The sequence below is a fragment of the Drosophila rhopaloa genome, unplaced genomic scaffold, assembly GCF_018152115.1.
Source record: "Drosophila rhopaloa isolate 14029-0021.01 unplaced genomic scaffold, ASM1815211v1 contig_190, whole genome shotgun sequence".
NCBI lineage: Eukaryota > Metazoa > Arthropoda > Insecta > Diptera > Drosophilidae > Drosophila > Drosophila rhopaloa.
Window position 1 is genome coordinate 4,617,215 of NW_025335073.1, and position 25,059 is coordinate 4,642,273.

General features: G+C 43.8%; 1 pseudogene; it reads left to right on the forward strand.

The window, feature by feature from the left end:
• Positions 1 to 1,744: 1,744 nt before the first annotated feature.
• LOC123037633 lies at positions 1,745 to 24,577 on the forward strand (annotated as a pseudogene).
• Positions 24,578 to 25,059: the final 482 nt, after the last annotated feature.

Genomic DNA, 25,059 nt, shown 5'->3' on the forward strand with positions numbered 1-25,059 from the left:
TAGTACCGCACCTATGGCATAATTACTCGCGTCTGTGGTCAATGTAAATGGTTTAGTAAAATCCGGGTAAGCCAGTATCGGGTCGTTACACAAGAGGTTCTTTGAATAAGCTACTGCTTCTTTAAACTCGTCGTCAATCACTATTGATTTCTTGCCCTTCAGTTGTCTAGTTATTGGTTTGGTTATTCCCGCGAAGTCCCTTATGAACTTCCTGTAATAACCTAATAAGCCTAGGAACGATTTAATTTCTCTAGTGGTTTTAGGGCAAGGAAAATCTTTTATCGCTTGGATTTTGTCTGGGTTAGGCTTAACTCCTTCCTGTGTAACAATGTGTCCCAAGAAATCAATTTCTTTCCTAAGGAAATTGCATTTAGATGGTTGTATTTTTAGATTTGCGTTTTGTAATCTGGTGAAAACTGATTTAATGTCTGTAATATGGCTTTGTAGGGAGGGGGAAAATATTATGATATCGTCGAGATAAACCAGGCAAACTTTCCCTACTAAATCGCCTAGGACGTTGTCCATAACGCGTTGGAACGTCGCAGGTGCGTTCTTGAGGCCGAAGGGCATCCTCGTAAACTCGTAATGTCCGTTTTCGACTGTAAATGCTGTTTTGTTTGCATCACGTGGATTCATTTCTATCTGGTGAAAACCGCTTGCCAAATCAATGGTTGTGAAATATTTGGTTTTCCCTATACTGTCCAATATGTCTGCTATATTAGGGATTGGATATCTATCTGAAATAGTTTTTTCGTTTAGTTTACGGAAATCTATAACTAGACGCCTCTTTTTCTGACCTGATGCATCGGATTTCTTGGGGACGACCCATACAGGTGCGCTCCAAGGGGAATGGCTGTTTCTAATAATATTCTGTTGAAGCATCTTTGAAATTTGTTTCCGAACTTCCTCTTTATGAATAAATGGGTATCTATAGGATTTGGTGTGGATAGGTACATCGTCTACCGTTGGGATCGAGTGTTTAACGACGTTAGAAAATGTTAGTTGGTTATCTTCGTTATAGAAAAGTTTTTTGAACTGTTTGCAAAGTTTAATTAGGTTTTGTTTTTCTTCATTGTTCAAGTGCTCTGTTTGAATATCTAATTCTGACTGTGTGTCTGTGGGGTTCGGGCCTTCGCCAGCGAACATGCAGTATAAGTATTCGTAATCTTGTACAGGGGTTGATTCTGCCTGCAATGGTTCCTCTAAATATAATGTCTGGTCGTAGTCTGACATGTTGCATACTTCAAAGTGTGCAAAGCATGCAACTGCGGTATAAAGACCACCTGTGATTGTTAAATCGTTGTTTAAGGTTGTATTCTTGAATAAAAAATCTCCCTCCATTAAATTCACAGGGAGTGGTAATCTAACCTTAGTGTTTAGTGGTATAGTATGCGTTGTGTCTACCGGGTTTGTGCTCGTTAAAATTGGTAGGGAAAACCTCGTCGTTTCTAGGATAGAATCTGCTATGTTTATTTTTGCATCTAGGCTACTTAAGAAATCCATGCCCAAGAGACCATTAAAATGAGGGTGGAAGTCAAACAAAAAGAATTTTGTTTTCTTCGTTGTGTCAAATTGCTCGAAAATAATTGAGTCTGTATATTCTTGGATTTGGAACTTGTTGAGAACGGTTTGGATGTTGATATGACTGTTTAATTTCTGAATATGGTCTTTTGTAATCAATGTTGGTTTTATAAAAGAGTACGTGGACCCGGTGTCTATAAGAAATTTATGTGGGTTTGTTGAAATGGATTTTGAGGATAAAATAACGTAAGGTAAAGATTTCCCATGGGATTTTTTGTTTAAGAAGCCGACTGGTTGTCCGAGGCTTCTTGTAAAAAAATTTGCGCCATCATTGATGTTGCATGAGGCAGAAGGAGTATTGTTGTTTTGTTGGGAGGAAGAATTTGATCCCGAATTGTTTCGGAAAGGGTTCTGAGTTCTGGAAGAATGATTCTCCTGTCGATTTTGAGGCTGTTGACGAGTGTCGTTTCTCCTAGTGCTGTTGCTACCCGATTGTCTCTGATTTTGCTGGTGACGTTGATACGGGCGGTTCCGATCAACCGAATTTTCGCGATTGCGGTAATTTTGTTGATCATTTGAATTTTCGCGACGGCGATTATTTTGTTGCCCATCAGAGTTCTGGTAATAAAAGTTCTGTTCTATTTGTGCGATTTCGTAGGCTTTTTCTATAGATTCTGGATTTCGGGACCTGATAATTGTTTTAAGTGGGCCGTTTAATCCCACAACAAATGCATTGAGGCAAATGTCGGAGTATAGGGCGTGTTTTGCAGCTAAGTTTTGGGCATCGCGATCTGAATCATTGGTCAATGACACCAGTTGACTTCTCAACTTTGCTATTGCGAAAAAGAGTTTATTTATGGAAAGTCCGCTTGGTAAAGTTTGAATTTCGCGAATCAATATAGCCTCCGTCTTCTTGCTAGTGTAGAGTCGTTTAAGATTTGCTTTGATTTCATCCCATATAAGCGGTGTACCGCAAAGGTCCAATGCTTCATGTGCCTTGCCTTTTACTCTATTACGAATTGCCCTGAGAATCATTTGGCCGTACGGGGTCTGATCTACGGACCTAATGAGCATAAGTAATTCCTCAACACTGTCAATAAAAGTTTCTAGATTGTCGGAGGGACCCTCGTAAGTTGGCAAGTGTTGTACAAAACCCAATATATCTTTCGGACTTAAATTTGTGCTGACAATAGTCATCGAGTTGCTAACTGTGGGGCTGAGGGAGCCCGATGCGTTTCCAGAGTCTAAATTATTCATGTTGGTATTAGAGGGTGGTGCTTCTTGTTCTATTTGGTTATGCTGTTCTTCCTCCTCAAGTTCTCTTATGTCTATTAGACTACCTCCACTTCTCAAGCCTAATCTGGTTCTAAGTTTACTAGCTGCGCTAACTTTCTTTAACATTTAGTTATTCTTTCTCGTTATTTATGAGATTGATTATGAATATTATGATTTTAGTGATAAATTGTAAATGTCGTAATATTAATTGTAAATATAATATCTAGTAAGTAAATTCTAGTTTTCTGTGACTTGCATAGATTTCGTAAAAATTTTAATTGTTGTGTGTTGTTCCAGTGGTATCTTCTCCCCGTGTCGTGTTTAGTGTTGACTGTAATATATGTATATATATGGGATTAGTGAATTGTTTTAATAAAGTAATTACATGACTATAGGTGAGTGAACTTATGGCGACTACAAGAGAGAACAATATTTTGGTAAAATAAAATACGGCGTAATTATTTGAACTGGATTTTTGCTGCATAGTGTATAATTGGTGTGTTCGTTTTATTAAATTCTTTTATTTGCGCTTGAATTGCTGTCTCAACGGTTTTGCTCGTTATGTCTTTGTGTGGCTTCATTGTGGCTGTTTTTTTTTTTTGATGTGTGGGGTCAAAATAAGTGTCGTTTGGATCTCTGTTTTTTTTTTTTTTAATAAAAATTATTTAATTATTAATATATATATTTTATTTTTTTTTTTTTTTTTTTTTTTTTTTTTTTTAGGTGAATATATTGATTTCGTGATCCCGGTGCCTTATCAGAGTTTGATGTGCACATATTCGGTCACGGTTTTTTTTTATTATGCATTTTTATTTTAACAATTTTAGGTGAATTAATTACGTGATCCCGGTGCCTTATCAGAGTTTGATGTGCACATATTCGGTCACGATTTTCTTATTAAGCATTTTTTATTTCAACAATTTTAGGTGAATATATTGATTTCGTGATCCCGGTGCCTTATCAGAGTTTGATGTGCACATATTCGGTCACGGTTTTTTTTTTATTATGCATTTTTATTTTAACAATTTTAGGTGAATTAATTACGTGATCCCGGTGCCTTATCAGAGTTTGATGTGCACATATTCGGACACGATTTTCTTATTAAGCATTTTTTATTTCAACAATTTTAGGTGAATATATTAATTGCGTGGTCCCGGTGCCTTATCAGAGTTTGATGTGCACATATTCGGTCACGGTTTTTTTTTTATTATGCATTTTTATTTTAACAATTTTAGGTGAATTAATTACGTGATCCCGGTGCCTTATCAGAGTTTGATGTGCACATATTCGGTCACGATTTTCTTATTAAGCATTTTTTATTTCAACAATTTTAGGTGAATATATTAATTGCGTGGTCCCGGTGCCTTATCAGAGTTTGATGTGCACATATTCGGTCACGAATTATATTATTATTATTATTATTATTTGCATTCTGCCACATTTTGAACACTCACACTTATACACTTGCACGAATTTAATTGTTAATTGCAATTTATTTTGTTTTTCGCATTTTCTTGTTCTCTTTTGTTTTTTCTGCCATTAGTACACTTACCTGTCTTACAGAAATAGTATGATCAGGAGTTGGAGCATCTCTATCTCCAGGTTCAAGACCAGGCTGCGCCAATTACAGTATCTAGGTATACTGTGGGTTAAGTCCCAGGGGTGTTTTCAGTATCTAGGTATATTGCGAGTGAGTCCAATGGGTGTTTCAGTAATATTCGATAAGTTTTAATAAATCAGAACCTCTTTCGTCTTCGGTCAAAATTATAATGATTCTTTATTGTCTTCGAAACTAAGAACTAACTTATGAAATAAGTGCGAATGAGAATGGAATGGAAAACGGGAAGAGGGGAATTTGCACATCTTGCATATTTGCGTGGCTGTCGATGCGGCTGGTTTCGGGTGACGGAGAGACGGCTGGCTCTGGGTGACGAAAGGACGGCTGGCTCCGCTAGCTTCCGCTGGTCCCATTCATCTGTGTCGCTGAGGCTTGGGGGGCGGCGGTGTGTCCGCAACAATGTGTGCGGTAACTCGCGCAAATCCAATGCCAACGCCCAGATCCAGACCAAATACTCTCGGTCCCTCGGCTGCCAGTGGCACGCAGTCAACGCTTCAGAATTATTTTGCGGCAGGCACTAGGTCAGTCCTCCTAGGCACCGCTATAATTAATATATGCCATCGAGGTTCCAATTTCCAAGCGCGAGCCTTAATAGACTCCGGATCTGAGGCGACCTTCATCACTGAGCGCCTTTTCAACCTGATTAAACTGCCGTTCCAGGTTATCCGAGCACAGGTCTCAGGACTTAATCAAACGGTCTCCGCTGAGACCAAAAAGATTTGTAAATTCACGATCCGTTCTCCGACCCGGCCTAGCTTGCAGTTAAACACCAAGCACGTAGGCGCTTCCACAAATAGCCGGAAATCTTCCTTCATGTCCGCTTCCGCAACATTTCCTGCGAGACCTTCCCGAACTTCCGCTAGCGGATCCAAAGTTTTATGAGAGCGCACAAATAGATATTCTAATCGGGGCCGATATACTTCCATCCATTCTACTAAGCGGTACCCGAGCGAACATCTGTGGCTCGCTTCTCGGTCAAGAGACCATTTTCGGCTGGATTCTAACAGGACCAGTACCCGCTCCGAGGCATGATCAAATATCATCCTTTTCCACGCAAGTTGTACACACGTATGAAGCGTCTCTCGATAAACTCCTCACCAAATTCTGGGAGGTGGAGGATCTGCCAGTAAAAGTGGCAAAAGAATCCGACGTGATTTGTGAGGACAATTTCCTTCGGACCACCACAAAAGACGAGACCGGCAGGTATGTCGTGAGTCTTCCTTTCGAGATCCTGATAACATTAATTGCTCCCTAGGACATTCCAGATCCCAGGCGCTGGCTCAATTCTTAAGAAACGAGCAGCGGCTAAAAAGGGACAGTACGTTAAAATCCAAGTACGACTCAGTTATTCAAGAATATCTCGACCTCAATCACATGAGAGAAGTCCTTCCTACCCACGATTCAGCATGTTACTACCTGCCACACCATGCAGTGTTAAAACCGGAGAGTACGACCACCAAGCTTCGAGTGGTATTCAACGCCTCCAGCCCTTCAGACAATGGGGTCAGCTTAAATGATATCCTTCATGCTGGCCCGGTCCTACAGTCCGATCTAACCATCCAGATTCTGAAGTGGCGATATTCCCGATTTGTGTATAGTGCTGACATCGAGAAAATGTACCGGCAGATCTGGGTAGATCCGAAGCAGACAGCGTTCCAACGTATCTTATTCCGCGATAGGGAAGAATACATTCGAGATTTTGAGCTAAAAACTGTTACGTTTGGGGTCAATTGTGCGCCGTTCCTGGCAATTCGGGTTCTGCAACAGCTGGCGACCGACGTGCAACTAACCCATCCAAGGGCGAGTAAAGTTATTCGTGGTTGCATGTATGTCGATGATGTCCTTTCGGGAGCTGACTCTGCAGAAGAGGCTCACCTCACCATTCGCGAGTTGCAGAGTGCCCTCGATTCGGCTGGTTTTCCATTGAGGAAATGGACCTCCAACCACAAAGAAGTTCTGGCTTATATCGGAACTGATCATCTTTTAACTGCCGATTTCCTCGAAATAGATACGGAAAGCACGGCGAAAACTCTCGGAGTCCGTTGGAAAGTAACATCCGATGAGTTTTTCTTCGCCCTCCCCGACCTATCCACCGAAGCTACACTCACAAAACGGCATGTTCTCTCCCAAATTGCGAAGCTGTTTGATCCAGCAGGCTGGCTCGCTCCTTTCGTGGTCTGTGCCAAGATTTTCATGCAGGAGATCTGGCTGCGTGATCTAGGGTGGGATGATGAACTTCCAATTGAACTGTGCCAAAAGTGGCGTGATTTCCTTAAAAGCTACTCAGTCCTAGATCAAGTCCGAATTCCCAGATGGGTTTCCTTCTGCCCAGAATTCCGAGTGGAACATCACGGATTCTGTGATGCCTCTCAAAAGGCGTACGGTGCTGCGATCTATGTGCGCGTCGAGATGGGGCACACGACGCTAGTGCATCTTCTCACGGCCAAGACGCGCGTGGCGCCAGTAAAAACTGTGTCGCTTCCCAGACTAGAGCTGTGTGGAGCTCTATTGCTATCCGAGATGGCCGAATCCATCCTCCCCCATATGCCGATGCTGTCCTCGAAACTCCATTGTTGGACCGATTCCACGATTGTACTTGCATGGCTAGCCAAACCAGCATGCCAGTGGACAACGTTCGTTGCCAATCGGGTATCAAAGATCACCCAGTCCACAGAGGCAGCCAATTGGTCGCTTGTTCAATCCGAACACAATCCAGCTGACTTGGCCAGTCGGGGCGTGCCATTACAAGAACTGGTCGACAACTCCCTTTGGTGGCATAGGCCCACTTGGTTGCAAAAGCCACGAGATCAGTGGCCTGCCCAGAGCACCGACTTACAGGTGACCGAAGTGGAAAGGCGTCCTTGATCGCTTTTCCAAGTTAAATAGAGCTTTACGGGTCTTTGCGTATGTCCACCGTTTTGTCCAGCGATGTAGGAAACAGTCGCCGATTCCGGAAGTCCATCTAGAAGCCCAAGAACTTGTCGCCGCTGAACGGCTCATGGTCATTAGCACTCAGCGCAGATATTTTGCTAATGAATATCGCTGCTTGAGTCAAAAGCGCCCTGTGTCCGCGACAAGTTCCCTCCTCTCCTTGAACCCCTTTCTAGATGAGAAAAGGCTTATAAGGGCGTGCGGCCGAATAACGGCCTCCGAAAATTTGCGATATGATGAACGACATCCTATAATCCTCCCGTACGAATGTGCACTCTCGCGACTACTGGTAAACTTTACGCATCTCATAACGTTGCACGGAGGTAACCAGTTAGTCGTACGTCTCACCCGGTCAAGATATTGGGTTCCGAAAATAAAGAACTTAATAAAGGCCGTTATTAACTCCTGCAAGGTCTGCGTTATCCATAAGAAGCGATTGCAAGTTCAGATGATGGGAAGTTTTCCGAAAGAGCGAGTATCTTTTTCCCGGCCATTCACGTACACAGGGATGGACTACGCTGGCCCTTTCGACATAAAAAATTACAGAGGCAGAGCTTGCCTAATTACAAAAGGGTATGTGTTGGTTTTCGTGTGTTTCTCTACAAAGGTCATCCATCTAGAGCCTACATCCGATCTGACGACCGAGAAATTTCTCGCCGCTTTCGCTCGTTTCGTATCCAGAAGAGGTTGTCCCCGTCAAGTACAGTCCGACAATGGGAAAACCTTTGTCGGCGCTGCCACCCTGCTCTCCCGAGATTTTCTACAAGCCGTAAAAGAGTCTGTGACTGATGCGTATAGTCATCAGCAGCTCAACTGGCAATTCATTCCTCCGGGGGCACCCCATATGGGAGGCCTGTGGGAAGCGGGTGTCAAAAGCTTCAAAACCTTGTTTTACAAGTCCACCGCTACTTGAAAGTACACTTTTGAAGAACTTTCAACCCTCCTAGCGAAAATTGAAGCTTGTCTAAATTCCAGACCGCTATCTCCTATGTCTGAAGATCCCACTGATCTCTTAGCATTGACACCAGGGCATTTTCTAGTCGGCGGACCTCTTCTGTCCATAGTGGAACCCGAATTAAAAGGGGAATCCAAGTCCATTGTGAATCGGTGACAACACTTAAAGGCGCTCCATCAACAATTCCAAGCTCGATGGAAAGAGCAGTATCTCAAAGAGCTCCACAAGCGTAACAAGTGGCAGTCCCCGACCGCAAATCTCCGCGTTGGCGACATGGTAGTCGTCAAGGAGGACAATCTGCCCTCGAATGAGTGGCGCCTTGGCAGAATCGACTCTGTCTTTCCGGGGGCTGACGGCAATGTCCGTGTCGTCAGCATTCTCACGGCACGCAGGATTATCAAGCGTCCCGTGACCAAGGTGGTTCTTCTGCCAGGAGAACACTCCAACCGTCTCAACCACCATCCTCCACATAATTCCCCAACAATCCTCGCCATCTAAGCAGTTTCAAATCTTTTTTTTTTATCCATTACTCCCTACCAGATCACATCATGGTTCCTCGTCCACGCAGCGCTCAGGCATTGGAAAGCAGACGTACTCGAGGTATACATTCCTACCGATGCCGAGTCTGCCGTGGAATCCATCCGCTTCGAAAGTGCCAGAGGTTCCTAAAGCTGAGCGCAGAGAAGCGGCTTCGGGCAGTGCTTATTAATAAGTACTGCTCAAATTGTCTCGCCCACGAGCACTCCGACGGGAGTTGTCGCAGTGGCGACAAATGCAAAACGTGCAACGGGAAGCACCACACGCTCCTCCATATGCACGAGCGTCCCCTGCCGTCGGCTACTCAACAGCGTTCGCGCCGGCAGAATCCGCCAACTCGACAAGCGCTAGCCCCGGCAAGGCGCTCGGCATCCGCCGCTTCTCAGCAGCGCTCGCGCCCGGGGCCGTCACTTGCGTCCATCCTTCAACGGCACAGCGTGAATGTCCTGCCGACGGCCATGGTCACTTTGGAGACCGGGCTGAAGACCTTTGACACGGCCGCCCTCATCGACCCGTGTACGCCGACGAGCTGCATCGACGCTTCATTGGCGTCCGCATTCCGCTTGCCGACTACGACCGTCGGCGACGAGAGCATCTGCACGGCGACAATTCGGTCGAAGTGCGACAACGGCTTCAAGCTAGAGGTGGTCTTGAAAGTGGAGCCGAACGTCCGCATCCGCACCCCCATCCGAGAGCTCTCGGACACCGTGGTCGGCAGATACGGAGACCTCTCGTTGGCCGACAAACGCTTTTACTTGCCGGCAACCATCTCTGTAGTCCTGGGTGCGGATGTCTACGCCAAGGTCATCCGACCGGGCTTCCATCTGGTCGACGAGGGACTCCCAGTGGCCCAGAAGACGGCATTCGGGTGGATCCTGTCCGGCGCCTGCAGTCAAGCCTAGACGACAGGAGTGGGCTTGTTTTTTCTTTTGCAACGCTAGCGATTGCAAGGGCGGCGGAATGTTTACGCCGCACTCCCCTCTTTTAAACTGCCCGCGCTTCCCTCGTAGCGAATGCCCACTCGCCCGCACTGGATGCTCGCGACTCCAGGCTCTCCCGCACTGGACGCTTGCGATTCCAGGCTCTCCCGCCTTCCCGCTCCCGGAATCTTTCCACTGCGCTTTGAAACGCAGCGCTCAATTAGGTTTAAGTTAGTCTTTCATTGTCTCATTAGTGAAATACATCGCCCGGCCGGTCCGCGCTTTTACCGAAAACCACATCGAGTTTTTTTTCCTGCCTTTGCGCACCGCGATCGTCGAGTGTTTCTCTTCACCATCTATTCCACAGCTTGCCACCCGGCTACGTTCAACAGCCGCAACGCCCGACGAAGCTGCCCCCAAGCGACGATCATCCCCGACGCCCCATCTCTTCACCATTGTTAATGGAAAATGAAGTTTTTTCTATGTCTGATTCTTTCATCAAGATCTGATGGAAACCTGACTCTGAGTCTCTGGTACTAAAATATTTAGCCTTTTTAGGTTAGACAAAATAAATGACGGATCCTGCATGGGGTATCTATCCGGAATTGTGTTGAGGTTTAATTTTCTAAAATCAATGCAGAATCTGTGTTTGGGGGTGCCGTCTTCATTAGTACCTTTCTTTGATACTATAATCATAGGCGAATTATAAGGGCTTTTGCTGGGTTCCTGATTCACAAGCCCATTTACTCCTTGTGAATATGGGTACTGTCTTGAATAAATTGGTTTCTCGCTTCGAACATCTGTCCGGAATGGAAAACTCGTATTTATTTATGAGTGTACTTTTTGTATTGCATTTAATATTTTTTCTGTATAATTGATTATTAATGTTTCGTCTGTAGTGTTTTCTAAATTATTCATCTTCTGAAATGTTTATTTTGTATATGTCGGGCTTGACATCTACTGCGTGGTCGGAATCTTAAGGTCCCAAACTGTTTGATTCATCTGTGTCGGAATATCATTGACGGCGCGTTCGGAACCTGAGTGTCCCAAGCTGTTTGTGTCGGAATTGACATTAATGGCGTGTTCGGGGTTTATATATCCCACACTCTCTAGCGAGCTGTATTTTTATTTGTAAACTGTAAAATTTTCATGGTTAAAATATCTATCTCTACATATAAAGCTATCAGTAAGAAAACTGTAAATCAACGCACATCCGAAAACACTGGTTAACATTATTAATATGCATTTTTATTACATTCTAATAACTTTAAACTGATTTGCTAAGATTTATTGGGGCTCCCCAAGTGGCCCCAATCGCTTCCAATTGGAAAAAAAGTCAATTTTCCTTTCAAAAATTCTGGACGCTAAACCGTTCGCTTAAAAATAGTTTAAGACATTATAAATGTTTAAAAAATTTGAACGCTTTAAGGCTTTTTATTATTTTTAACACACGTTCTAAAATTACAATTTAGCCAAAAATATCTTCAAACGTCGAAAAATGGCACTTCTAAACTGAGTATCAAAAATTCCATCGGTAAAGTTTTTCCTTAAGCTTTAACGATTCATTTGATGATTTCACCAAAGCTCTATTTATCTTCTAAACAAAGAAACTAAGCAAAAAGTCGATATATTATCACATTTAAGTGCTCTTTACAGTTATGGCTGCCAGAATACGCAAAATACGTTTTTTTGGCGAAAATCTATTTGGCCCGGTTTTTGATAGTGTAGTAAAAATATACCATTCAAATTGTTTTTTGCGGTGTTTATTTGTGTTTTGCCACGCGCAGTTAGAAACATAAGACCGGGAGATCGCAGTAGATAGAGAGAGGAAAGAGTGTAGCAAGTGCGCAAAAGAAGAAGTTAACGGGGAAACTTTCAATTTGGTCAGAGTCGTATCATGAAAATTTGCCGCGAGTTGTGTTTTTATGTGATAATTTTCCTATTAATTATGCAAGGAGTAGGCTTTGCCTAGGCAAGGAGTAGGCTTTGCCTAATAGTAAAATTTCTTTGCATAACCGTATTTTGGTGTATAACCGTATGTGAGCAATAATATTATTATTTTAGTTCGCCTTTCTCAGAATTTTAATTTTTTCTATTGAATGTGCCAATTTGTTGATATTACCCCCAACTTGACCGAGTTCTTAAACGTAGCGAGCGAGAGAGCGCGTTCTTGCTCCCCCTCGCTACCATCGACGTCTCTGCGGCCAAAGAGCGCTGAAAGTGCTCCAATGCAGGTATGCAATAGCCTAAGCTCATCCGCAGTAACTAGCACCGCAATTTCTTTAAAATCGTCAACTGTGACTACAACAACAACTGCAACCGTATCGACTGGGCGTTTAATGACATCATCAGCTAGCAGCGCAAATATTAATACGTCTGCCGCTGCGCTGGTATGGATCGCTACATCCAAATCAAAAGGAAGCTGAGCCCTCTAAGTTCTCAACGCAAAATACCCCTAACAATGCTAGCCTAGCTGGTATAGAAACGCCCATGAACTCAAACCGATTTAAAATCTTAGAAGACGCCTATGACGTTGAGGCGGCCGAATCCACTGAAGTCGAAAAAAGGAAGCCAAAACCTCCGAGAAAAAAGTTCCAATGTTCTTGTCAGCAAAATTATCGAGCTTATTGGAAACGATAACTTCCACATAATACCTCTAGTAAAGGGCAACATCCAAGAAACAAAGATTCAAATGAAGTCTGAAGATAATTACAGAGTATTATCGAAATATCTTTCCGAGAATAAAAATAACTTTTACACGTATCAGCTAAAAAGTAGCAAGGGCCTGCAAGTCGTACTTAAGGGCATAGAGTCCGACGTAACGCCTGCAGAGATAACAAAGGCGCTTCAAGAGAAGGGATTAACGCTCAGACAGTCTTCAACATCCTTAACAGGGATAGAAAGCCGCAGCCACTCTTTAAGGTTGAGCTCGAACCAGAAAATAAGCCCCTAAAGAAATACGAAGTGCACCCCATTTACAATCTTCAGTTCCTGCTGCACCGCAGAATTACAGTTGAGGAACCGCACAAACGCAATGGCCCGGTACAATGTGCGAACTGCCAAGAATATGTCCATACAAGGTCATACTGTAAACTGCGCCCGGTGTGTGTAGTTTGTGGAGATCTTCATGACTCCGCACACTGCCCAGCGAGCAAAGATAACTGGAACTCGAAAAATTGCGGCAACTGCGGTGGAAATCACACTGCTAACAACAAAGGCTGCCCTGTTTATAAGGAGCTGAATAGTCGCATCCACCAGAGAGGAACTGCCGCCCGCACCCAAAATAAACAGATGACAGCTTCCGGTTCAAACCCTGAAGTCTTCTTCTCGACTGCAGCCAGATCCTCACTAGGACCCTTAAACTCTGATAAAAATGTAACTTACGCAAGCGCTTTAAAATCAGGACTGGCTAACCCTGACTCAAAAAGTTAATTCCTGCAATCCAAGAACCTAACACGGCTCAGCAGTAACAATTCCCGGAGCAGTCAAAAAGCAACTTCGAAGATATGATATACAGCCTGCAGAAAAGCCTTACGGAGTTTATGTCGTTTATGCGGACAACTATGCAAGATTTAATGCGAAACCAAAATCTATTTATTCAAATGCTGGTTTCACAACAATCCAGATAATGACTTCCCTAAGAATATCTACGTGAAACGCTAACGGCGTCTCACAGCATAAACTTGAGTTAGCTCAATTCCTACTCGACAACCATATCGACGTAATGCTGCTTTCAGAATCACACCTTACAAACAAATACAAATTTCAACTACGAGGTTATTCATTCTACGGAACAAATCATCCAGATGGTAAAGCACATAGTGGGACTGGAATTCTAATCCGAAGCCGTATTAAGTACCACTATCATAACAAATTTGCTAAAAATTACCTACAGGCCACATCTATAAATATACAAATAAATACTGGCAACCAACTTTAACTAGCCGCCGTATATTGCCCCCCTCGCTTCACTATAGCCGAAGAAGAGTTTATGCAGTTTTTCAACTCACTAGGAGACCACTTCATAGCCGCAGGGGACTACAACGCCAAGCACACACACTGGGGACCACGTCTCGTGACTCCAAAAGGAAAACAGCTCTATAATGCAGTTATAAAAGCCAAGAACAAGCTGGACTATGTTTCTCCTGGCAGACCAACATTCTGGCCGGCAGACCTAAGGAAACTACCCGATTTAATAGACTTTGCAATTACCAAAAACATTCCTAAAAATCTGATAAGCACCGAATGCCTCTCGGATCTTTCATCTGATCACTCGCCTGTCCTGTTTATTCTACTCCGACATCCAGGCGCATTGGAGCAATCGTTTAAATTGACATCACAGAAAACCAATTGGGTTAAGTACAAGAAAAACATTAGCTCACACATTGAGATAAGTCCTCATCTCAACGATGAAGCCGACGTAAACAGATTTGTTAATAGACTGGAGTCTGTACTCGTATCTGCAGCTCGAGGTTCAACATCCCAAACTACAAGTACGCAAAGCAACCAAAAGAAGACAAATCTACAAATAGAAGAGCCTGTCCTCGAAAAGCGACGCTTACGTCGAGAGTGGCAACTCCACAGATCGCCATCTGCTAGGCAAAGCTTAAAATATGCCTCACGTCAACTCACAAAAGCTTTACAGAAAGAAGAAGCACATGTCCACCGACGCTACATAGAGCAATTGTCAACATCTAGTACAAAACACTCACTATGGAGAGCTCACCCTACTCTAAGCTCACCGAAAATAACCGTGATGCCTATTAGAAATCCCACAGGCGGCTGGGCGCGCAGCGATGCAGACAGAGCCAGAACGTTTGCCAATCACCTTTAAAATGTCTTCCAACCAAATCCTGCCACTAGTGCGTTCACCTTGCCGACTTTACCATATGAGCCTCAGCTTCAACATGAGCCAATTGAGTTTCGCCCAAACGAAATCGTTAACATCATCAAAAATCAGCTGAATCCGAAAAATCCCCGGGCTGCGACCTCATAACTCCCAAAATGATCATTGAGCTCCCATATTGCGCCGTTTGCACTATCACCCAGCTTTTTAATGCCATCGCAAAACTTGGCCAATTTCCAGTGAGATGGAAAAATTCGATTATAATAATGATAGCAAAGCCGGGAAAAGACCACACAATTCCCACGTCGTATAGACCTATAAGCCTACTCTCATGCTTATCTAAACTCTTTGAAAAATGCGTATTGACTCGGATTAACACATACCTAAGAATCCAGGAAGGAATTCCGTCACATCAATTTGGGTTTCGTGAAAAGTACGGAACAATTGAGCAGGTAAACCGGATAACATCAGAAATTCGGAACGCGTTCGAAAAACGAGAGTACTGTACTGCCATATTTTTAGACGTCTCTCAAGCATTTGATAGAGTTTGGCTAGAAGGTCTAATGTACAAGATCAAGACAATGCTCCCCTACAACACGCATAAGCTTTTAGAGTCTTACCTCTACGACAGAAAATTTGCTGTTCGATGCAACACTGCTATAACTGACGATTTCACTATTGGAGCTGGAGTTCCTTAAGGAAGCGTGCTTGGGCCAACATTATATGTCCTCTATACAGCAGACATCCCAACAAGCACACGACTAACAACATCTATCTAGTCTTGAATATAAAGTTCTGCTGTATAACTCGGTACTAAAAGCTATATGGATGTAAGGCTCTCAGTTATGGGGGAATGCCAGCAATAGCAATATTGACATAGTCCAGCGAGCTTAGTCGAAGATCTTGAGAACAATCACTGGGGCACCGTGGTACGTTCGCAACGAAAACATACATCGCGACTTAAACATTCTACCAGTCAATGAAGTGATCGCAGAACAGAAGGAAAAGTACTTTACCAAGCTATCGTTGCACCCTAAACACCTGGCGAGAGGTCTTACAAGGTTGATCAACCAATCACGCCTTCGTCGCAATGACTTACCCACCCAGCGACCGACTTGAGGGACGCGCAACCAGAATGCAGTCTTATTATAGTGTTAGTTAAATTTTAATGTTAAGATTCGTAAACTTATTGTTAGTCTCAAAATGAAGAGAAGATTCAAAAAAAATTTGGTCAGTTATGCCAGAACTTTCAAAGCAGAGAGAGAGCGAGAGAGTGGGAGCTTAAATTAGTTAAAGTGCATGCAAAAGCAACACTAAGCAAAGACGTTTTTTTTGGCGAAAATCTATTTGGCCCGGTTTTTGATAGTGTAGTAAAAATATACCATTCAAATTGTTTTTTGCGGTGTTTATTTGTGTTTTGCCACGCGCAGTTAGAAACATAAGAGCGGGAGATCGTAGATAAAGAGAGGAAAGAGTGTAGCAAGTGCGCAAAAGAAGAAGTTAACGGGGAAACTTTTAATTTGGTCAGAGTCGTATCAAGAAAATTTGCTGCGAGTTGTGTTTTTATGTGATAATTTTCCTATTCATTAGGCAAGGAGTAGGCTTTGCCTAATTAATAGTACAATTTCTTAGCATAACAGTGTATTTTGGTGTATAACCGTATGTGAGCAATAATATTATTATTTTAGTTCGCCTTTCTCAGAATTTTAATTTTTTCTATTGAATGTGCAAATTTGTTGATATCTCTAATGTTAACTTAAAAATTTGGTGAGTTATGTCAGTTAGTTTCGTATTTTACTATTCTTAATTAGTAAAGTCATAAATGATAAACATTTAAATGAATATTTGGTTATTTTTTAATTATGTGCAGTTGTGATATACCAATTAGCATAATTGTTTTTAATCTTATTATTCGATATAAACATTGCATAAATTGCACTATTTAAAAAATATTGTCTTAATATTTAAGAGCTTTCTGTATGGAGACAGAACTAATGCAAACATAAGACATCGCAAGCGAAGCTGCGGGAGCTATGGGTTTATGCACCTTTTCCAGTTATGGGTTGAACCTCTTCCACCAGAGGTTCCAGGATAGATGGTGTTCTCAACTTAGATATTAAAAAAAATCATTCGACTCGAAATAAAGAACGTCTTCTACGGTTGAGTTGTAGTTTAAGACTGCTTTAAAGTATTCTCAGCGGTGGCCGAGTAGCCGCCGCTGTTGAAGTGTATATAGATTCTTATATGCTATACATAAATGCTTATACATAAATACAAGATGAAATAAACGAATGTTTAAGCAGAATTCATTCCAAGTGTTTGCTCGTGTCATATTTCCTGCATCGGAGAGTTGGGGCATCCTGTTGCAAGGTCAGCAAAAATGTAGCGGGGCCACGACTCAAGTGGTCGTTGCCCGATTTGGACAAGGTTTAGATTGCAACATATTTGCATCCGTATGTATGTATGTGTTCGTGTGGCTGTCCAGTCAGCGTACCATTTCCAGGGTAGCTCTGGGAGGTTTAGCCGGAGGCTCGTTGCCTACCGACTGGTCGGTAACTCGGACACCATGCTAGTCTAATATATATTTTTTTTGCGGAAGTATGGTTATTTCATTGTTTGATTCTAATAAGTCTAATTTTTCCTCATAATGCAATTGTTCCGTTTTCCCATTATATTTTATTGTATTATTGCTTATGGCAATAACTGCTCCTATCTTTTTTAGTAAATTATATCCTATTATTAAATCTGCTTTTAAACCTTATATTTCATAAAATATGTGTTGTGTTTGAAAAATTGTTATGTAGTGGAATATTTTAATTATTGAGTATCCATTGACTGTGGATACTCTCTTATAAATGGGTAATTATATACCGTTTTGGTAAACGCCTGTTTTATATAACAGGCTGCAGCTCCTGTGTCTATCAAAATATTAATTTTTTTATTTATATCCTTGTCCTGCCGAAAAATGTGTGGCAGGCCTATTGTTCTTCTAAAAAATGGTCTTCTTGAATATTATTTATGCGCAGTTGTTTGTTTTTTTGGTTGAGCTGATGTATCAACTTGTGTGCGTTTAGCTGGCTGTTCTGCTTGTTCAAATGGTTTTCTTTCTTGGTTATAGGAGTTTGTTTGGAAGTTATTATTATAAGGGTATTATAATTGTTTACGCTGCTCTCCCCTCTTTTAAACTGCCCGCGCTTCCCTCGTAGCGAATGCCTACTCGCCCGCACTGGATGCTCGCGACTCCAGGCTCTCCCGCTCTCCCGCACTGGACGCTTGCGATTCCATGCTCTCCCGCCTTCCCGCTCTCGGAATCTCTCCACTGCGCTTTGAAACGCAGCGCTCAACCAGGCTTAAGTTAGTCTTTCATTGTCTCATTACTGAAATACACCGCCCGGCCGATCCGCGCTATAACACGAAAAGTCCCACGAGTCTTTTTCTTTCTTTTTCTTGCGCACCGCGATCGTCGAGTGTTTTTCACCTTCTATTCCACAGCTTGCCCGGCTACGTGCAACAGCCGCAACGTCCGACGAAGCTGCCCCCAAACGACGAACACCGCCGACGCCCCAACTATTCATTTTTTGGTCCATTCGAGCCAGGTAAGTGTCAATTTATTAATTTTTTTTATTAACTGCCGGTCGACAGTCAGCCATCCGAAGAACATAATTCGTTTGACTTTCTGTACGATTTGTCTAAAATCCAAGTCCGATTTAATCCGACGACGGCAGTTAGTCAATTACAATTCCAATTCCGTCTTTCATTTCTTCGTTCTCTTTTAACGTGCGGCCATATTGCCTATTTTCTAATTCCTTTTCGTGTGCATATTGATGTACAAGTTTCATATTCGCATTTGGCCGTACATCCATTAAATATACATCCAACATCAAATCGAAGAAAATAAAAAATATAAATCCAAATTAAAGTGTGCAAATAAAAAGTCAAGCGTACAGTGAAAAATAAATTAATTTCAAAAAATTCAGTGAACAGTGAAAAATAAATTAATTTCAAAATTGAGTTCAAATTAATTTTCCACAAAAAAGTGAAACAAAAATTAAGTGTTCCGCCAATTTCGGCCCACAATTATTTTTAATATTAATTTTTTATTGTACATCCGCGGTGACAATATTTGCTTACATTATTAAAAATCCAAATACAGTCCACAATAAATCGAAAATTTACAGCATATACCCGCCGGCAAAATTTACAATAAAATTTTCCGCCATATTGATTACATATATTACATCCATATTACATATTCCATATATATATGCATACAAACATTTATACATATTTTTCTACATAACTACACCCCAATTCCGAAAGCTCAAGTATTTCCGTCGGCCATCCAATAAATATATATTAAATAAATTCCTAAAGCCGACGTGAAATAACTTTTGTGTCTCAGTGTGTTTTTCTCATTTACATATTTTGGGCATCTACACATACACGCGAATTGCAGTACCGCAAAAAGCTCGATAATCCCGCGCATTCCAGCGTCACCAATACACAGCCCGCAAAAGTTCGGGCAGTTGTTTTTCAATCATCCCATAAATAAACTTCAATAAAATTAAACAAATACTGAGAATTACTGCCAGTTCCAAAAAAGAAAAAAAAAAGGGGAGAAATATAAAATACTGTCGCCATCGCGGAACTAGTGGAATCAATTTATTAATTTATTGATTTATTAATTTGTTTCTTCGGTTTCACATTTTTTCCAAAAAACGCCCATTCCAGTTTTTTTGTCTTATTTATTGAGCTTGGTAAATCTACATATATATCGATACTCGATTTTTTCTTTTGGGGATAAAAAAGAAAAATTGGAAAAAAAATACCACCCGCTTACCACTGCAAGGTATTTTTTTTTTGCTTGTCTCCGAATATTTTTTTAAAATAAAAAAAAACAAAACCAATAATCTCCAAACACTGCCGGGGACATCCAATTCCATCCTAATTCGGCCAACAACCCCCTATAAAATACTAAACGACAAATACCTCATCAAATACAGTATTTTTTCAGTATTTTTATTTTGTGGTATTTTTTTGGTATTCTTTTCTATTCTTGCTTCATCGTTCCACCAAAAGCCTGGGGAATATTTTAACAATAATTCAGCCACGCATATCGACTATTTTTTGAGCTAGTCGATACCCTATTTCCACCGGTCCATAAGTGGGTCCGTAATTGTTTCTCTGATTTTTGTCCGAAATATCAGCGCGCACATTCCATCCTAACAGCATCCTAGTTTGGTATGTCCAGGGAAAGTTCCAACAAACTATCCCCTATTCCATCACCGAAAATACCAAAAATCACGGTAAGGACGCCCACACCTAAAAAGGTCAAGACGCCATCTCCCAAAAAGGCTCCTTCTCCCATCGAAAGAACAACCCGAGCCAGCACAAAAATGGTTGCAACGGCTGCCGACCTCGCTATGAGCCAGTTTATTGAAGTCTCGGATCGACTGTCCGAATTGGAATCGCGAATAAATACTCCCTCGGCGGTCCCTCCTACGTTATCCGTCCTCTATATTCGCCGAGACGAAATCCGAGAGGTATGGGTCCGCATCAAAAAAGAGTACGATTTCTGTACCGCATGCCTTGTAGCAGTCGGAGAAGGTGCAGCTGACAGCTTGCCAGTCCTCAAGGCTAAGTACGGTTATTGCTACAGCGCGTACGAAAGGTGCGGCGCCCAGATAGCAGATATGATAGCGCAAACTCCGTAACTTCCGCAACCTTCCCCAACGCCAGCTGATCCTTCTCAGACATACATTCCGTCAGGCTGCCGGCTTCCGCCGTGCGATACCGAAGTTTTTACCGGCAATTTATATCAACAATCCCAGACTCACTCCTGTCGAAAAATTATTTCACCTTAATGCTAAAACGAGTGGCGACGCTCACAATATTGTTTTTAAATTCACCCCTTACTAATGATGGCTTTCGATCAGCGTGAGATAACCTCACTGAGCGTTTCGAAAACAAGCGATTGTTAGTAAATAGTCAATTAAAGATACTTTTCAATGTACCGTCCGTCACACAGGAGTCTGGGTCAGCTTTGAAAGAACTTCAAAGTACCATCCTGGGTTGCCTGACTGCATTAGAAATGTTCGGTATTCAGGTCGAAACTTGGGATTGCCTCTTGGTGTATATGTGCTCGTCCAAACTCCCAAAGCTTACGCTTTCCCTATGGGAGCAGTCCCTTCATAACAAAGCCAAGATCCCTACGTGGCACGAGTTGAACGTTTTCCTAACGGAGCGTCACAGGACACTAGAAGCCATAGATGATGTTCGACCATCAGGTTCTAGTCAGACTCAGCCCAGGGCATCCACTTCCAACTCGGCGTCTCGAAGAATAAATTCATATGAGACAAGGGTAGCACCTAGGCAACCTAGAAGGTGCCATCTCTGCAATAGAGAGAACCATCCTGTACGCACATGCGCCAAATTTCTCTAGATGACGGTCGACCAACGCATCGCATATATAAAAAGAAAACAGGTGTGTTTAAACTGCTTTGCGCGGACACATCAGTTGCGCGACTGCGAAAGCGCACATAACTGCTTCACGTGCCGCGGCCGCCATCACACCCTCCTACACCGAGGCAGCCCATCCCCAGCGCGCGCAAATCCAACGCCAACGCCCAGATCCAGACCAAATACTCTCGGTTCCTCGGCTGCCAGTGGCACGCAGTCAACGCTTCAGAATTATTTTGCGGCAGGCACTAGGTCAGTCCTCCTAGGCACCGCTATAATTAATATATGCCATCGAGGTTCCAATTTCCAAGCGCGAGCCATAATAGACTCCGGATCTGAGGCGACCTTCATCACTGAGCGCCTTTTCAACCTGATTAAACTGCCGTTCCAGGTTATCCGAGCACAGGTCTCAGGACTTAATCAAACGGTCTCCGCTGAGACCAAAAAGATCTGTCAATTCACGATCCGTTCTCCGACCCGGCCTAGTTTGCAGTTAAACACCACTGCCTACGTGCTTCCACAAATAGCCGGAAATCTTCCTTCATGTCCGCTTCCGCAACATTTCCTGCGAGACCTTCCCGAACTTCCGCTAGCGGATCCAAAGTTTTATAAGAGCGCACAAATAGATATTCTAATCGGGGCCGATATACTTCCATCTATTCTACTAAGCGGTACCCGAGCGAACATCTGTGGCTCGCTTCTCGGTCAAGAGACCATTTTCGGCTGGATTCTAACAGGACCAGTACCCGCTCCGAGGCATGATCAAATATCATCCTTTTCCACGCAAGTTGGACACACGTATGAAGCGTCTCTCGATAAACTCCTCACCAAATTCTGGGAGGTGGAGGATCTGCCAGTAAAAGTGGCAAAAGAATCCGACGTGATTTGTGAGGACAATTTCCTTCGGACCACCACAAAAGACGAGACCGGCAGGTATGTCGTGAGTCTTCCTTTCGAGATCCTGAGAACATTAATTGCTCCCTAGGACATTCCAGGCTCCTAGGCTCAATTCTTAAGAAACGAGCAGCGCCTAAAAAGTGACAGTACGTTAAAATCCAAGTACGACTCAGTTATTCAAGAATATCTCGACCTCAATCACATGAGAGAAGTCCTTCTTACCCACGATTCAGCGTGTTACTACCTGCCACACCACGCAGTGTTAAAACCGGAGTGTACGACTACCAAACTTCGAGTGGTATTCAACGCCTCCAGCCCTTCAGACAATGGGGTCAGCTTAAATGATATCCTTCATGCTGGCCCGGTCCTACAGTCCGATCTAACCATCCAAATCCTGAAGTGACGATATTTCCGATTTGTGTATAGTGCTGACATCGAGAAAATGTACCGGCAGATCTGGGTAGATCCGAAGCAGACAGCGTTCCAACGTATCTTATTCCGCGATAGGGGTGGATACATTCGAGATTTTGAGCTAAAAACTGGTACGTTTGGGGTCAATTGTGCACCGTTCCTGGCAATTCGGGTACTGCAACAGCTGGCGACCGACGTGCAACTAACCCATCCGAGGGCGAGTAAAGTTATTCGTGGTTGCATGTATGTCGATGATGTCCTTTCGGGAGCTGGCTCTGCAGAAGAGGCTCACCTCACAATTCTCGAGTTGCAGAGTGCCCTCGATTCGCCTGGTTTTCCATTGAGGAAATGGACCTCCAACCACAAAGAAGTTCTGGCTCTTATCGGAACCGATCATCTTTTAAATGCCGATTTGCTCGAAATAGATACGGAAAGCACGGCGAAAACTCTCGGAGTCCGTTGGAAAGCAACATCCGATGAGTTTTTCTTCGCCCCTCCCGACCTATCCACCGAAGCTACACTCACAAAACGGCATGTTCTCTCCCAAATTGCGAAGCTGTTTGATCCAGCAGGCTGGCTCGCTCCTTTCGTGGTCTGGGCCAAGATTTTCATGCAGGAGATCTGGCTGCATGATCTAGGGTGGGATGATGAACTTCCAATTGAACTGTGCCAAAAGATCAAGTCCGAATTCCCAGATGGGTTTCCTTCCGCCCAGAATTCCGAGTGGAACATCACGGATTCTGTGATGCCTCTCAAAAGGCGTACGGTGCTGCGATCTATGTGCGCGTCGAGATGGGGCACACGACGCTAGTGCATCTTCTCACGGCCAAGACGCGCGTGGCGCCAGTAAAAACTGTGTCGCTTCCCAGACTAGAGCTGTGTGGAGCTCTATTGCTATCCGAGATGGCCGAATCCATCCTCCCCCATATGCCGATGCTGTCCTCGAAACTCCATTGTTGGACCGATTCCACGATTGTGCTTGCATGGCTAGCCAAACCAGCATGCCAGTGGATAACGTTTGTTGCCAATCGGGTAACAAAGATCACCCAGTCCACAGAGGCAGCCAATCCGAACACAATCCAGCTGACTTGGCCAGTCGGGGCGTGCCCCTACAAGAACTGGTCGACAACTCCATTTGGTGGCATGGGCCCACTTGGTTGCAAAAGCCACGAGATCAGTGGCCTGCCCAAAGCACCGACTTACAGGTGACCGAAGTGGAAAGGCGTCCTGTCAAGGCCCATGTTGCGTCCATTCCGACAGAAGACATCCTTGATCGCTTTTCCAAGTTTAATAGAGCTTTACGGGTCCTTGGGTATGTCCACCGGCAGAGCTTGCCTAATTACAAAAGGGTATGTGTTGGTTTTCGTGTGTTTCTCTACAAAGGCCATCCATCTAGAGCCTACATCCGATCTGACGACCGAGAAATTTCTCGCCGCTTTCGCTCGTTTCGTATCCAGAAGAGGTTGTCCCCGTCAAGTACAGTCCGACAATGGGAAAACCTTTGTCGGCGCTGCCACCCTGCTCTCCCGAGGTTTTCTACAAGCCGTAAAAGAGTCTGTGACTGATGCGTATAGTCATCAGCAGCTCAACTGGCAATTCATTCCTCCGGGGCACCCCATATGGGAGGCCTGTGGGAAGCGGGTGTCAAAAGCTTCAAAACCTTGTTTTACAAGTCCACCGCTACTCGAAAGTACACTTTTGAAGAACTTTCAACCCTCCTAGCGAAAATTGAAGCTTGTCTAAATTCCAGACCGCTATCTCCTATGTCTGAAGATCCCACTGATCTCTTAGCGTTGACACCAGGGCATTTTCTAGTCGGCGGACCTCTTCTGTCCATAGTGGAACCCGAATTAAAAGGGGAATCCAAGTCCATTGTGAATCGGTGGCAACACTTAAAGGCGCTCCATCAACAATTCCAAGCTCGATGGAAAGAGGAGTATCTCAAAGAGCTCCACAAGCGTAACAAGTGGCAGTCCCCGACCGCAAATCTCCGCGTTGGCGACATGGTAGTCGTCAAGGAGGACAATCTGCCCTCGAATGAGTGGCGCCTTGGCAGAATCGACTCTGTCTTTCCGGGGGCTGACGGCAATGTCCGTGTCGTCAGCATTCTCACGGCACGCAGGATTATCAAGCGTCCCGTGACCAAGGTGGTTCTTCTGCCAGGAGAACACTCCAACCGTCTTCCTCAACCAACATCCTCCACATAATTCCCCAACAATCCTCGCCATCTAAGCAGTTTCAAATCATATTTTTTTTTATCCATTACTCACTACCAGATCACATCATGGTTCCTCGTCCACGCAGCGCTCAGGCATTGGAAAGCAGACGTACTCGAGGTATACATTCCTACCGATGCCGAGTCTGCCGTGGAATCCATCCGCTTCGGAAGTGCCAGAGGTTCCTCGGCTTCGGGCAGTGCTTATTAATAAGTACTGCTCAAATTGTCTCGCCCACGAGCACTCCGACGGGAGTTGTCGCAGAGCCGACAAATGTAAAACGTGCAACAGGAAGCACCACACGCTCCTCCATATGCACGAGCGTCCCCTGCCGTCGGCTACTCAACAGGGTTCGCGCCGGCAGAATCCGCCAACTCGCCAAGCGCTGGCCTCGGCAAGGCGCTCGGCATCCGCCGCTTCTCAGCAGCACTCGCGCCGGCAAGATCCACTAACTCGCAGAGCTCTTGCCTCCC